Here is a 15,698-nt window from a genome sequence, read left to right on the forward strand (position 1 = left end):
GCGTGAGCAGCTGTGTCGGGGACCCACCAACCCCAATGCTGTCCCAGGACAAAACACTATGCGAAGGTACACGGGCCAAGGAGATGGTGGCACAGCCCAGGCGGTGAAACCATCGTGACAAAGACAGTGAAAATGACACCATTCTAGACGGCACACGGTGCCCCGCTATCTTCCCAACAGCCTGAGAATGCAGGTTGCACCCGGAGTTCACACAGGGAAACTGAGGCACAGAAAAGACAGGCTAGCGTGGCCAGGGACAGGCAGCTGGAAAGTGGCAGTGGGGCAGGGAGCCCAGCCAGCCAGTCCCTGCTGGGACCTCAGGCCTGCCACACTAGGCCACGCAGCTGAACTAAATACATAGCCAGTGATCCCAGACCAGGCGGGCACTAGGCCAGGGAGGACGCTCTGGGCTCCACGCAGCAGGACGGCTGGGGTCAGGGAGTCCACACCCTATAGAGAGGTGAGCTAAAAGTCTGGAGCACCTCCGCCTGGGCTGGGCTGGCGGCCCCGTGACCCCAGACCCACGCACCATCCACCTCCTGCATCCTGTGCCCTCCCCGGCCACCTGGCACCCTGACTGCCCTGGAGGCCCCATGTCCTCTGCTCAGCACAACTGGGAAGGAAGGAGGCGCAGGGATGGCTGCTGCCAATCTAGAACAGCCACCCCAGGGGACGGGCCTGGCACCCGGGACAGCGCCCTGGATGCCGGCAGAGCAGGTCATGGGACGGGACGTGCTGGGGACACACTGTCTTCCGGGCCAACCCTGGGACAGGGCACTGGCATGGGAGTCGCCAGGATGAAGAACAGGTAAGGAAGCACGAGCATCCCCTCCAGGCACCATGTCCTGGGCCTCCCCAGGGTCACCTCCCCGTGTCTGCTGCCTCCTGAGTCTCTCCTGCACCCTGCATTCCCTGCCCCTCAGCCCTGTGCCTCTTTCCCCTCTGGGCCCTCAGCCACAGCCCTGAGAGACTGAGCAGTCACCTGACTCCCAGGTACCAGCACCAGGGACACAGATAGCCCCAGTCCCGGCCCTGCCCCTGCCCCAGGTTGCCAGCTCACAGGCCAACACAGGCCCTGCATGAGTGTCCTGTGGCTGCTCTGACAAGTGGCCACAAACTTGGCGACTTAAAACAGCACAGATGGCTGGATGTGATGGTGCATGCCTGTAATCCCTGCCACTTAGGAGGCTGAGCAGAAGGATTGCAAGTTCAGGCCCAGCCTGAGCCACTTACTGAGACACTGTCTCAAAAAAGAAGGGGCTGGGCCGGGGATTTAGCTCAGTGGTTTCACCGCCTGCTACGCAAGCGCAACAACCCGAGTTCGATCCCCGGTACCAAAAAAAAAAAAAAGAAAAAGGGGCTGAGTGGTACAGAGCTGCCAGGGCAGGGAGGCCCTGGATTCCAACCCCAGTGCTGCAAAAGCTAAAACATTAAAATTAAGAAAAAAAGGAACACTGCATTAGTTCATGGTTTTGGAGGGCCTGAGTGTGAAATGGATTGAATGAGGCTAAAATCAGAGGCAGGAGAGGCCAGATCCTCTGGAGGCTCCAGGAACAATCTGGGTTTTGTTTTTGTTTTGTGGAACAAGGTCTCCCTACGTAACTCGCAGCAATTCTGCCTCAACCACCCAAGTACTGGGACGTCTCTTTGCCATTTATCAAAACATCCCCCCAACTTCTGAGCGGGCATCAGCACATCTTTGGGGGTGAGCATTATTCTGCTCCAAAATAAAATACCTCTGAGACCTTAACAGACTCCCAAGGCCCCATCCCATAGAACCTGGGCTCAGACAGCTTATTCTCAAGGGCCCTGTGACTCAGTGGGCCCATCCTGCCCAGCTTGGTCACCTGCACAGCGGAGGTGCAGCGATGTAGAGCCTGGCCTGGAGGGAACAGTAATTCAGCAGAGCCTGTGACCTCCCGCCAGAGACCTCTCTCTGGTTAGCCGCATCGCTCCTGGCCACTCCCTGAGCAGTGCTTTCTGGCCAGTCACAAACTACCCTGCTGTGGGCTACACGGACAGCAAGACCCAAAGGGGACCCGGAAATCCCCGCTGAGACATATACCCCCGGCTGTGCCTTCGAGGCCAAGGACAACACTGACACCAGCTAAGCACGTGGCTTCTTCAGACCCCCAAGATGTCCCCAGAAGCCCAGCCACAGGACAGCACGGCCCAGCTGAACGGCCACGTGACACTGGGTCTGGAACAATGTCCAGTGGCTGAGAAGCAAGAGCCCCTGGGCTGGCAGTCAACGAGGAATCGGGGACGAAAGACAGCGAGCAGGTGCCAGGGAGGGGATCAGAGGTCACCAGGCTTGCTCAGCTGCCCCTGGTGCTGGTCAGCAGCCTCCCCGAGGCCGAAGGGGAGCCAGGGTCCCCAGGCGGTCCCAACAGGGACGCAGCCAGTCCTGCCCCACCACGACGTAAGGACACCAGCGATACACTCAGCGGCCACCGAGGGCAGAAGGAAATGAAACATTTTCCTGGCTCGCAGGCCTGCGTGTCACCTGCCTGCCAGAAGATGTGAAAGACCCATGGTCCCCAAGCTCCAGGCAACCCACCCCATCCTCCCATTCCCATGTCACCTGCCAGTCACCTCCCGACCAGGTCACAGCCACCACCCTCTCAATGCCAAGCTGCTCTGCTCTGCCTCCAGAAGGGCCTGACACAGGCTGGGCTCCGGGCCCGAAGGTCACACAGCAGACCTGCTGCGCCCCTGGCTGCACGCGGAGGGCAGCCTCCAGGCCAGGTGCCGGGATGCAGCTTCCTGCCCACTGTGGGGCTATTTATAGCCAAGCAGGCAGAGGCTGAGACAGACAGGGTCCACTTCCTGCGCGGCAGAGGCAGCCACAGCCTGGAGCCTGTGAGGTGACCCCGAGGGGACAGGCTGGCTCAGGGCACTGACACGGGCTGCCCGGAAGAGCATGGAGGCCCGGCCAATGGCGGCAGGCGACACCCATGCCTGTGTGCACCTCGCGACCCCATCATGGCCTCCCAGGGAAGAGCAGGAGGGGACGAACAGACTAGGGGGCCACAGCAAGGGCATAGGTGTGGCACGCAGGGCAGACAGGTGACGCAGATCCCAGCGGCCACTGGACGCCCAGCCCAGCACCTGCTCTTCTACAAGCAGTCGCAGAGGGGACAAAGACAGAGGTTCCTGCCCTTACAGGACGTCCGCTCTAGCAGATGACAGGAATCGGCAAGGTTAACAACAAAACCATAAATCAGAAGGCACACACGCTAAGAAAGAGCTAGGAAGCAAGGCGCGAGCAGAGTGACTTTAAATGACACGCATCTCCAAGAAGAGCCTGGGAAGGTGGTGGGTGAGCAAAGTGAATGACGGAACCCCCGTGGTGCACGGGGAAGAGCAATCAGGTCCCAGCCGTGCACTAGGGTGCAGGGGCCCAGAAGCAGCACCTGGCACCAGGGAGTAAGGGGGACAGACTGCACAGGGCTGGCAGATGCCCGGCTCCCAGCTCCGCCTGTCTTCTTGTCCCTCCTCCTTACCCCAGGGGTCCCCGAGGTCCCCATCTTAACGCATGTCAGCTGCCAGGCCCCTCTGCAAAGCAGGTAGGTCTCCAAAGGGCATGGAGGGGGTGGGGCAGGGCGGCAGGCACTGTCACCCGGCCACAGGGATCCGGACCAGGGCACAGCGGCCCGGAGACTGTGGAGGGGCTGGTGTGCAGGGGCAGCACCCCCACGCCCTGCTGGGCCACCAGTGTGCATGACACCTGCCCCAGGGACCTGGCCTGCACCTGAAACTGCTGCCCTCCTGTTGCTGGGGAGACAGCGGGCAGTGCTGGACAGGCTGCCATGGCCACCGAGCCGCCACGCTGCTGCGGAGCCTGCACCCAGGGTCTCGGCAGGCACCATGGAGTCCCACATGAGGACCTGCGACCCTGGACCAGAGGCACAGCGTGGCAGCACAAGTCCAGGCCAGACTCATGGTCCCCAAAGGGATCCTGAGGTCCCTGGACACTCCAGGGCGCTTCCTGGGCCACCGTAGGAATAGTGACGCCTCTGGCCAGGACCCGTGTGGCCCAGAGGCACTCGGGTGATCCTGGCCCCACCCTTGCCCACGATAACTCTGGGCCTCCAGTGCTGAGGCTGGCCCGGGAACCCATTTAGTAAGATAAAATCAGACCTCAAAGTTAAGACAAAGGGGGAAAATCAGGGACACACTGCTAACCTGAGAATTAAGGGTGAAGTCGGTAAAGTAGGTAAAACCCAAAACACAGGCCAGCAACTGCTCCAGACAGCCTGAGAGTGTAGCTCAGAGCTTCCCAGCTGTCGAGGCAAAGAAAGAAAAAGAAACCACGCAGCTTTGTGCAGAAACTGCCTGGCCAGTGCAGTGCCCTAAGCAGACCCCGACCGTCCCGGGCCACCCTGGGGGCCACAGTGCTGAGTCGGCCCGGCCCCCCTTTCCCGCTCCATTCTACAACAGCAAAGGACAGCAAGAGCCTGCCCTACTCAGCAAGGACCAGGGAGGGGTCCTGGGGCTCCCTGGGGCCCCCCGCAATCACCCCAGAAAACCCTGAGGTTAACAAGAAGAAAGTAACTGGGCCAGCCAGGACACACCTGTCACCCCAGAGCTCTGGGAAGCTGAGGTGCGAGGATCGCAAGTTCCAGCCCAACCTGGGCAACGTATGGAGACCCTGTCTCAAACTAAAAAAACCAAGAGAGCTGGGGACACAGCTCATTGTGAAGGCCCTGGGTTCAGCCCCCAGTACGGCCAAAACTAAAATAAAACGAAGGAAGTGCTGTGGGACCAGGATCAGCAACTGCTCTCTACGAAGGGTCAGAGAGGGGTATCAGAGGGGTATCGGACCCCTGGCTCTGCGCACCCCTGGCACAGCCACCCAGCACAGAAGTGGGACCTCCGGAAGGTGAGGGCACCCCCTAGGGGACTAGGCTCGCGGCCTCCCAGCCACACTTTACCGGGAGACCCTGAGGTCTTCGTTTCAGAGAATTTCACATCATCAAACTTGATTCTTCAGATTTTTTTTCGACCAAAACCCTTCTCATCCCCTGCTGGACCCCTGCCCATGTGCTCCTAAGTGCCAAGGCTCTCTTCAGCTGTAGATGTGCTGGCGACCAGGACACAAGTGTGCGGCTGACACCACCGCGTGTTTGTTTCGTTGTAGCCCAGGCTGGCCTCAAACTCACAGCGATCCTCCTGCCTCAGCCTCCTGAGCACTGGGATTACAGGCGTGCACCACCAGACCAGGTTTTGTGTTTGTTTTGCACACACACACGTGCACAAGCACATGCCCCTGAAAGCCAACTTCTCCCCACAGTGTTGCAGATGCTGGCAAATGTGCCTGCCTTGGGGGACAGACACCAGGCAGGCAGGGACCACAGGGACTCTCCGCGTGGCCATACCACTTAAACTTCTTTTTTACAGACTCATGCATTTTCTTTTATAAAAACATATTTTTACAAAGCCCAAAGCAATGGGCAGAGTTTTGATGCATTCCTTTCAGTTTTTCTAATAAAATTCAAACAGCAACAGGAAAGAATGTCACCTGAGCCTGTCTGCGTGGAAAGACATCCTGGCGCGTGGATGCCACTTAGGGAAGGGCCCCTCTTGAGGCACCAGCCATGCCTATGGGAGCCAGGGCCATGGGGCGGTCTGGTGGGGAACCCTGGAGGGCCCAGGCTCCAGAGGGAGTGCGGGGCCCAGCAAGCGCCTGGAGGAGCAACAGCCAGGAGGGCAGGCAGGGAGGCCCCACTGCGCCAGCTCAGGGACAGGGCCCAGGCAGGGCGAGGCCGGCAGGAGGCAGGCTCTTGTGCCAGGCTGACCAGAGGGCCGAGACTTCACCCCCGGGCCACTCAACTTTACTGCAGAAATTTTTCCTCACTGTCACGCTGAGTGGCCATGAGCCCGGCCACAGGTGCCTCTCACATTTACGCAGACTGAAATTAATCAAAACTCTGTCCGGAGCTCCACCTCGCACTCAACACCACAGGCACCTGGGGCTCGGGGCTGGGCAGCACAGGGACACAGAGAGAGCCTGCTCCCCCTACATGCTGTCTGCTAAGGATAATGTCAGGCAGGGTGGCACACACCTGTGAGCCCAGCACTCAGGAGGCTGAGGCAGGAGGGACATGAGTTCAAGGCCAGCCTGGGCCATCTAACAAGACCCTGTCTCAAAATAAAAAGGACTGGGGGTGCAGCTCAGTGGTGAGCCCTTGCCTATCAAGTGCCAGGCGCTGGGTTCCATCCTCCTACCACTGGCGAAAAAGAGGAAAAAAAGGAAGGAAGAAAAGAAAGAAACGGAGCCAGCAGGTCAGAGACCTGGCTCAAGTTATGAACTGACAGAGCTCAAGCCGCACCCATAAGCCTGATTTCCAAGCTCCCTTCCTAGAATGGTGCCCCATGACCACGGGAGGGGTTGAGCTCGGCGCTGCCCAGGGCCCATGAGGAGGGCATTGCCCACAGCGCACCCCCGACATCGGAGGCCAAGGTGCCAGCAAACGGAGGCTCGGGGTGTTAAGCCCCCAGCCCAGAGCCCAGCAGCTCTCCGCTCTCAGCTGGGTTTCGGGAGCTCACTGGCTGCCTTCGGGGGACTGCAGGCGCCCTTCTCACGGGCCCTCTGCTGCTTAGGACAGTTCCTCAGGGCCAGGCATCTGGACGGTCAAGGCCGGCGGGGCGACACCTGGATGCGTGAACTGAGTCCCCAACAGTGACCTCGCTCCCCTGCCCGACTGGTGGCGTCCTCTGCCAGCAAGGGCAGAGCTGCCACCTCCCCAGGTCTGTGCCCAGGAACGCACCCTGCTTGCACTCGGAGCCTCGGGGCTGATCTCGGGAAGCTTTCCGGAGCCCCGTGATACACCGTGCTAAATAATTCAAAACCATGTTTTCATTTCAAAATAAATACAGCCTTGTCACCAAGACGAATGCCAAATTTGCATGAATGTATAAGATAAAAGGAGACTTCAAAGAAATGCTAGGCCCGCCACAGGCACTGCGGCCTCTGCCAGGCACCCGTCAGGACTGCACGCCACCGCACTGCACGGGACACGCAGAATCCCAGGCCCTGATGCTGAGTGCCCTGGGCAAGTCACCTTCCCACTCCAGACTCAATCTCCCCATGCGCAATGCAGAACAGTACTGACAGCAACCTAGACCAACACTAAGGAAGACTAAGCAGGAGGACTGGCACGGGCACGGCGCTTTGCCCATTATTGCTGGACAGATTTCCAGCCTGGAACCAAGAGCTCACTGGGTGGCTGAAAAGTGGGCTTCTGGCCACGAGCTGACCTTTGCACCGCCTGGAGTCCTGGGCGACACGGCTCCTGCACAGCCCAGGCCTCCCCCGAGGCGGCAGGAACTGCCAGCTCTGTCCTGCAGACTGGTGCCTTGGCTGGCAGTCGTCTCGGTCCCCAGGTGTCACCTCGGGAGACTGCTGCTCTGCGTCTGAGACATTCAGAGGAAACAGAGTGGAAAACACACAAGCAGCAGCCCACACCCTTCCCAGGGCATGTTTGACGTGGGGATCTTCCCTTTCTGCTCCCACAGCCACACAAGCCCCTCTGCCCCTCGGTATCAGTGCCAACCTCTCCACAGGGCCTGGATGGAGCGCAGGATTCCTGTATCCGGGGACAGCAGGCCAAGAAGGCAGCCTCACACGCACCCGGTCCCGAGGTCACAGGCAGCCGACTCCAGCGCCCTTCCAAGTGCCAGCAGTGAGTGGCAGCTGGCCCAGCCCAGAACAATCTCGCCCTCCCCAGCTCAGTGTGCGTTTGCAGAGCTCTGGGAATTCTTCAGGAGGTGGAGAGAGTATGATTTGGGCAGAGGAGGAGATTATGCCAAAGGAATCCTTCCCACGCAGGGGAACCCACACCGAGAGGGGGAGGGTGGACCCCAGGGGTCTCCATCCCTCACCGGGCTGACAGCCACATTACCGTTTACACGGATCTATCGATAGCATCGATCCCGGGCTGCCCGCTGGCTCCTGCCCGCCCCCACGTCTGGGCCCAGGCGCTGCAGGCTACAGGACACCGGGTGCAGTAAATTTCCAGGCACGAACAAGGCAACGGGTGCGGGAAGCCAGACAGCACCCAGGGCGCCCCGGCTGCCGCCCAGGCTCACTGCGGGCTTTGGGCACGCAGGTGGTCCTGGACTCAGCGTTGGCCTTCGACCACCGGGAGGAGAGTGCCCCTTCTCCGTCCCGGGGACTGGGGAGCAGGGGGGCTGCCGGAAGCGAGGAGCCCCTCCTTCATCAGATGCCCTGCAACCCCAGGAAAAGTCCAGGCAGCCCCTTTCCACAAGGGTTCCAGGCCCTTGGATTAGAGATCAAGGGTGAGAATCAACAACAGCAGGCACAGAAACACACACAAGTACCCTCTGGGCACTGTGACCCCCGGTCCTGCTGCCACCCTAGAACTCAGACGCAAGGCACAGAGAGATTAAGAATTCATCCAGGGTCACGCCATCGGCAAAGCAGCAAAAGGAAGAACAGCCTAAACCAAGGAGCAGACACTGCGAGCGGCCAGGAACGCAGCCCCCCCCCCATTTCCTCCTCCCCGGGTCGCCCCCCACCAAAACAAAACCCGAGGAGGCCACACACGAGGAACGCAGCAGCGCCCCACCCCGCAAGCCCTGCCCCAGCGCCCCTTTATCAAAGCTGCTGCTGGGACCCAGAGCTGCTTTAAAAAGGGCAAAGTCAAGGCCACCGATAACAGCCCGGCGGCCCCGGGCTCCCCCACCGGCCCAGGGGATCCTCTCCCTCCTCCCTCCTCCCCCGTCCCTCCCTCCCGCCCTCACATCCTTCCTCCAAATTTGCAAAGAGAAAAAAAAAATAATAATAAAACCAGTTCTCACCACAGGGGGAGGAGGCGGGGAGGAAGGGAGGACGCTGAGCCGCCTGCACAGATCCGCGAGGATCCGGGCGCGCGCCGGGCGGCGGGGACGCTGGCTTCCCGGCCCCGAGCCACAATGCACAGTCACGCGGGGCGCCCCACGCTCGCCGAGCCCAGGCAACGGAGCTCGCAGGCACGGCGCGACCCTGAGTACCCGCGTCCCTCCCTCCCGCCGCCCGCTTCCCGCCCGCCCCGGCTGGGAGCCCCCCCCCCCCGCCCGGGACGCCGCCCCACACACAGGGCCCGGGGCTTCCGAGTCCGCCTGCCCCAGATCGGCTCGGAATTCCAACTTCCCCAACTAGTGGCATCCCAAGTATCCGCCGGCCGGGAGGGACCCGGAGGCGGTGCGGAGCAGGCATCGCAGCCGCGGGGGGGCGGCGCGGACTCGAGAGCCGGCGGGGGAGGGGAGGGGAGGGGAGGGGGGAGGGCGCGCCCGTGGATCCCCGCGCGCTCCAGGGCGGTCCTGGGGGGCAGCGACCCGACTCCCCCACCCTCCCGCAACCGGGCCCGCCGCGCGCCAACACCGCAGCCGGCGCGGAGGTCCGGGATGCCATCCCAGGGCCGCCCCAACACGCGCCGCCCGTGGCGAAACCGGGGCAGAGTCTCCCCTGGGTCCGGGCTGCGGGGACGCGTGGCGGCCGCGCGCGCAGGCCCGGGGCGCACCGCGAGGGGGACCCCGTTTCCAGCCCCGCGCCCCCACCCCCGCCCCCCGCCGGCCCAGAGTTCCTCAAGTTCCCGCGCCCGAACACGCGGCCACCACATCGAGGCGCCCCCTGCGCCCCCCGCGCCCCGGAAGCGCCCGATGCGCCCCCACTCACCTCGCGGCCGGGCCCGGAGAGCGCAGGCCCCGCGTGGGCGGGCGCGACTCCTCGCCGCTGTGCTAGGGCGCCAGGTCCCCGGGCGCGGCGCGCGCAGGGCGGGCGCGGGTAGCGGCCCCGGGTCGTGGACGCGGGTCGTGGGCCCGGCCCGCCCGGCCCGCTCAGCTCCCGGCGGCGGCGGCGGCGGCGGCGGCGGCGGCGGCGGCGGCGGCGGCGGCAGAGGAGGAGGAGGGGAGGGGAGGGGAGGGGAGGGGCGGGGCGCGGGCCCGGGAGGCGGTGACTCTGCGCCTCGCACCGCCCCGGGCCCCGCGCCTTAAAGGGCCCGCGTTTTCTCCGACGCGCGTGCCGCCCTGCGCAAGCACGCGATCGCACACGCGCAGAGCACTCTGGCGCGACGCCGAGTTTCTTGAGTTGCTTTCCGGCGACTCCCGGAGCAGGAAGGAGGGGAATGCGGCCCCCGCCCCCCCACGGTTCCCCGGGAATCGCGTTTCAGGATTAAATTATAACCCGGGAGTGGCTGGTGGGGGAGCGAGGAGGCCAGCCACGGAGCCCGCCGGGACGCACACGGGTGCGTGGGAGGCGGGAGACCCGGCCCAGGGGGTGCACGGTCACCGCCCTACGCGAGTGCCAGTGGGGCCCGCGGGTCCAGAATGGCAGCGCCGGGGCGTGGGGCAGGTGTCTGGCCTTGCGCGCTGCCCTGGCTGTCACTGCGGGCTCCGGAGTGTGTCACTAGGGAACACGTGCGCGGGCCGCGCTGCAGGTGGTGGTCGCACACACACAGCATATGCATGCTGGCGGGCTCAGCGGGACCCCCTCTACCCCCCTCCCGAGTCTGCCCCCTCCTGCCGGAGGTCAGTGTGAGCCGCAGAGGCCCGGGGAGCCCCAGCCTGCAGCCCCCGCCGCCCATCCCTCTTCCCCTAAGATGTTGGGGTTTGAATTTTTTTTTTTCAGTTCAACTTTCCTTTTTTGGAGTGACATCTCAGCAGATTCGGTTCTACCATCTGGTAACATCTGAGAACCCCAGGGGCAGAGGGGAGCGGCTGCGGCTTCCAGGGACCCCTCTCATGTCTGCCCCCTCCATCAGGGAGCGGTGCCGGCCTCCTGCAGCCTGACCCCTGTGCACCCCACAGGCCTTGAGTCGGGAGGTATTTGGGGAGCCCCGGGGAAAAGGGAAGTGTATGGGGGGGGAGGTTGCAGTTTGGAACTGGGGGGGGGGAGTCATAGGTCAGAGGCCCCTCCCTCCTGACCCACCTGCCCTCTGCTGCAGGAAGCCCGTAGACAGGGCCAGGCCTGCGGGAGACCCCCGTACCCTCCCCTGGGTCTAAAGGGAAAGGGTCAGCCCCCCCAGCCTGTGACCTGAGATCACCCCAGGATTTCAGCTCCGTGAGACCCAGATCTAGGGTTGTGCAGGAGAAGCGGCTGGGCGTCTTCGGGTTAGGGTTAGGGTTAGGGTTAGGGTTAGGGTTAGGGTTAGGGTTAGAGCAGTACCCACACGAACCCAGAGTTACAGAGAGGCTGAGGCTCAGGAGATGAAGAGCCTGGCCCCTGCAGCTGACTCCGCAGCCTGTGCTCCGTCCCAGGTGTCCCCAACCCCGGCTCAGAGGATGGAGCAGGAAGCCCTGCAGCGCCCCAGGCTGGCACCCAGGACCAGTCTGCAGTCCCTCTCCCGCACCCTCCCACACCCCGCTGGGCAACTTGCACCCCCAGCAGCTTTGAACAGAGCGCACCTGCGCCCCTGCTGCAGTCGTGGTAACGGATAATCACAGAGCGGTTCCAGGACGTCAGCTCTGCCAGGGAGAGACCAACGCACCCATTTTACGGCTGGGGAAGCTGAGGCTGGGGCTAAGAGGCCACCCACGAATGTCAGGCAACAAGCAGTAAACAACACAGGCCAGATGGGATGGGAGAGGGGTGTTGTGTACATCCTGGGGGCTTTGGCCCTGCTGTGTCCTCCCTCTGCCCCTTCTAATCATTCAACCCTTCCTCCTTAAGGACTCGGTGAAGTAGTTAAGTTCCTCCCTACCACAGGACCTTTGCATAGCTGTTCCTCCTCTCCAGCCCAGCAATCTTCTCCCTTCAGGTTCACGCTCAATGTCACCTCCTTAGAAAGCCCCTCACTGGCTGGGCATGGTGACGCACATCTGTAATTCCAGCACTCGGGAGGCTGAGGCCAGAGTATTGAGGCCCTGTCTCAAAAAAAGAGAAAAAAATCCCTCACTGACGCCAAGGTACTCCCTAGTCCAACACCTGATTCCTTTCCTTCACTATCTCTCCCCATCTGTAATTTTCATGGCCACTTATTTGTCACTTGGGTACTGTCTTTTGCCTCTAGAATGTCAGCTGCAGCTCCCTGCTGTACCCCCAGCACATGGTAGGCACTCAGTTAATTAAAACGGACACAGACCTGCGTGCAGCAGAGGGGCGGGGAGGCCACTGGCGGTCGGGCATGGCCCAGGCGATCCAGGAGCAAGGGGGACCGAGCCTGTACCCTGCTTTTTTACACTTCCGCCTTGGACAAGTTAGGCTCCAGTCTTTGCCTGCCCATTGTCCTCATTTCTGGCAATGTGAAGGCTCCCAGGCACAGGCCTCGTCATGTTTCCAGCCCAGAAAAGAGCCTGCCAGGCATCATGGAGCAGCAGGCCTCACGCCAGGGCAGGTTTCCCAGCAGCCCCCGGGGGTGAGGGCTGGGCCTCAGAGCACATGCGAAGGGCCTGTGTCCACCACCAATGACAGCCGCCCAAATCCACAACCCTAGGCCCGAGCCCATGTGTGTGCCCCAGACCATGTGCAGGAAAATCACGGAGCCTCTTCACCCTGGGGACCTGCCTCCAACTGAGCCGCCAACCAGAAGCCTCCAGGCCTGGCCAGGAAAGGCAGCTGCCACTAGAGAAGGGGTGAGTGACAGAGAGGGGTGGTGCTCAGGCACACCCCGCACCTGTCCCACGGCGGTCTATCACCCTGCCTAAAAAGGCAAGTTTCAGCCAGACAGAGTGGCACACCTGGAATTGCAGCACTGCGGAGGCTGAGGCAGGAGGATCACCACAAGTTCGAGGCCAGCCTGGACTACTAGTGAGAACTTATTTCAAAACAAACAAACAAAGTGAGATTATAAAAAAGGGCTAGGGAGGTAGCTTAGTAGGGCGCTCCTGGGTTTGAGCTCCAGTGGGGGCCTGGGGAGCGCAAGCCATGCAAACTGAATCCCAAATGCTTAGAGACATGGAAATCGCTGGGGCCAGCTCGGCTTCCCACCCAAGGTCAGAACCTCTGGGAGGGAGGAGACCCTCTTCTGAGAAAGCCTGGTTTCCACGACTATAGCTCCACTTAGTCCTTCTGCACATAGTGGGCACTGACGCTGTGCTGCACACTGTGGCTGGACCAGGAGGAGCCCAACCCAGCCAGGTGGGGGTTTCGAGGGGCCAATCCCCAGGAAAAGGGGAGCGTGCAGAGGGACAGCTGTGCAAAGGCCCTGTGGCCAGAACAAAGAGCAGATGGGGGGGGATGACTGATTCCAGGAGCTGTGTCTGGGCCACGGGGGGCAGTGGGGTACAGAGGTGCCTGGAATCACTGGAGCGCCAGTGCTCATCCTGCTGCTGTTCAGAGAGGCACGCACAGAGAATTCCTTCTCTCCCAGCGTGGACATCTGCTCTGCAGCCCATGTGTGCCATAGTCTGGGGAAGCCAGAGGCTCCTTTTCCACATGTGCACCACACCACGGCTTCCCGGACTCCCTGAGAATATCAGGAGGGAGCCCTGGGTGTCCGGCTGGGCTGGGCTGTGGCAGTGTTGGGGAGGCCGCCCCGTCCCGGCCTGGCCTGTGCTGTCCCATCCTCTGCAGGGCCGGAGTTCAGGACCTGGGCCAGGCGAGACCAGAACACAGAGCCTGTCCACCGAAGACAGTGTGGGCTTGTGGAGCTCAGCAGTGTGGCCCTGCTGGGCCCCTCTGGCTCATTTCAGGAGTTTAAATGCCAGATCTGCTTTAGCCAGGCGAAGAGGTGCACACCTGTAACTCCAGCACTCAGGAGCCTGAGGCAGAAGGATCGCCCTGAGTTCAAGGCCAGCCTAGGCTACACAGCAAGTCCCTGATTTAAAGAGCCTAAATAAACAAATGCTGGGTCCACTGACTGGGAGGAGGAGAACCAAGCTCCCACATGCATGTTGTCCCCAGGGCCTGGGCCCCCAGAGGCCCCACCCAAGGGGGAGGACGTGAGAAAGGGACCAGCAGATCAAATTGGGACCCGCCTGGGCTCAGCTGCTCACATGCATCTGTCAGTCACTCGACAAACTCGGGCAGGTCAACCTGGGGCCCGGCAGAGGAAGGGACGTGTGCTGCTTGGGCTGACCTCCGCCCTCTCCTCCGGGCCAGCAATCCGGTTCCCAGGCCCCCTAGCCTTGGGGTTCCCTTAGGCTCCTGGCCACAGTGACCAGAACCAACAGAGCCTGAAGGCGGGGGCCCGAGAGGCCACCAGCGGCCAGGCCAACGCAGCTGCTCTGGGCCTCCAGCCTGTGCGGGGCTGGCATCTTGCATGCCTTACAGAGGGGCCTCCCAGCTCCAGCCTGGAAGCCTCACCTCTGCCACAGGCCCTCAGCCACCCAAGGCTGGTCCCCTGCCAGCCTAGGACCATCAGAAGGCAAAGGAGCAAGGGAGGAAAGAGCATCCACAGAAGTGAGGCATGGCAGGACACACCCATAACCCCAGCACTTGGGAGGCTGAGGCAGGAGGATCGCCATGAGTGAGGCTGCCTACTCTGCCCTCTGAGGCTTGGGTTCCTCACCTGGAAGATGGGGCTGACCTCTCGCCCAGCTGCTTCCTGGGTGGCTCTGGGGGTGCTGTGCTGATTACACTGAATTGCTGAGGCCACTCAGAGATTCCAAGGGCAACCTTCACACATGCACCCCATGCTGAGCCCAGAGTAGCTGGGCATTTTACAGGGATGACACAGCTGGGGGGCCGTGTAACCTGGTGGGCAGGCGTCAAGGCCTCGAAGCCCCATGGCCAGGCTGAGCAATGCGAGGCTGTCACTCAACCTCTCTGATCTCGGGTTCTGAGCCGCAGAATGGGGAGCAGTAGCTGACCTGACCTGGTGTGGTTACCATGGAGACTGAGCAAATGCGTGTACACTGAGCTCTGTGGAGCACGAGGCCAGGCCCGGGTGTCACCTACAAAGACTGGAGCCACTACCATCCCCGTTATGCAGAGCAGGAAACCTCAGAGCCTGGCTGGTCTGGCTCAGGAGTTCGGACGGCTGGGGCTCCGGCTGCGTTTCCCCTGCTCGTGTCCCACATCCAGAGACGGCGAGTGCGCCACTAGGCTGTCACCCAGGGTTGAGCTGGCCTTGTCCTAGCACCTGCCCCTCCTAGGACTTCAACATCCCCAGATGGTGTGGGAGGCCAGGAAATCAGGAGGGACCCCGCCTCGCTGCACCTGCCTCCCCCGAGGACCCCACTGCACCCAGCCACCTCCGTCACAGCTCGACCTGGCCCCAGGGCCTTTGCACGGCACCTCCCCCCAAAGGCATGAGAGGCTCCTGCTCATCCCGCCCCCTTGGCCAACTTTTGGTCCTCCTCCCCGCGTACAGTAATTTTTCTGTATAACTTGTCATGTTTCGTATGAGTCAGGGTTCTCCTAAGACACAGGAAAAGCAGGGTGGGTAGATAGAAAGACAGATAGATAAGTAGGCAGAGAGGTTTCTCCCAAGGAGCTGGGTCACACCATTCGGGGCTGGGAAGTCTAGAGTCCCAGTCCCCACCCCGAGGCTGAGGCCCTGGCCCACACGGTGTCTCCTTCACTTATTTCTCTCTTCTCATAAATATGTGAATTCCGTGGCTTGGGTGTCTTGTCCGCAGCTGTGTCCCCAACACCCTGAGCAGCACATGTGGAGTCGGTACTGATGAAGTGTTTGTTGACTGACTGAATGAGCAGATAGAAGCCTCCTAGTGAATGTGGCAGGTGCTGCCCATGATGGCTGCATGACCACTGTGGCTCCCACCTTATTCTCCGGTGGCTCACCCTGAGGGAC

At 61.8% G+C, this 15,698-nt stretch overlaps 1 protein-coding gene across 3 annotated transcripts in view; it reads right to left on the minus strand.

The window, feature by feature from the left end:
• The window catches only part of Ncor2 (nuclear receptor corepressor 2), a 125,190-nt gene extending 115,369 nt beyond the window's left edge, over positions 1-9,821 (minus strand). Inside the window, exon 1 of one of the 3 annotated variants that reach the window (XM_087198248.1) lies at positions 9,683-9,821. The gene's annotated coding sequence lies outside the window, so the exon portion shown is untranslated. Of the gene's footprint in view, positions 1-8,826; positions 8,959-9,682 lie in introns of those variants that run through there. The other 2 variants (XM_087198246.1, XM_087198251.1) reach the window with 2 other exon arrangements.
• Between the last annotated feature and the right edge of the window lie 5,877 nt (positions 9,822-15,698).

The sequence above is a fragment of the Heterocephalus glaber genome, unplaced genomic scaffold (assembly GCF_053883595.1).
Source record: "Heterocephalus glaber isolate CG9 unplaced genomic scaffold, H.glaber_assembly_v1.0 deba00001687, whole genome shotgun sequence".
Classification (NCBI taxonomy): domain Eukaryota; kingdom Metazoa; phylum Chordata; class Mammalia; order Rodentia; family Bathyergidae; genus Heterocephalus; species Heterocephalus glaber.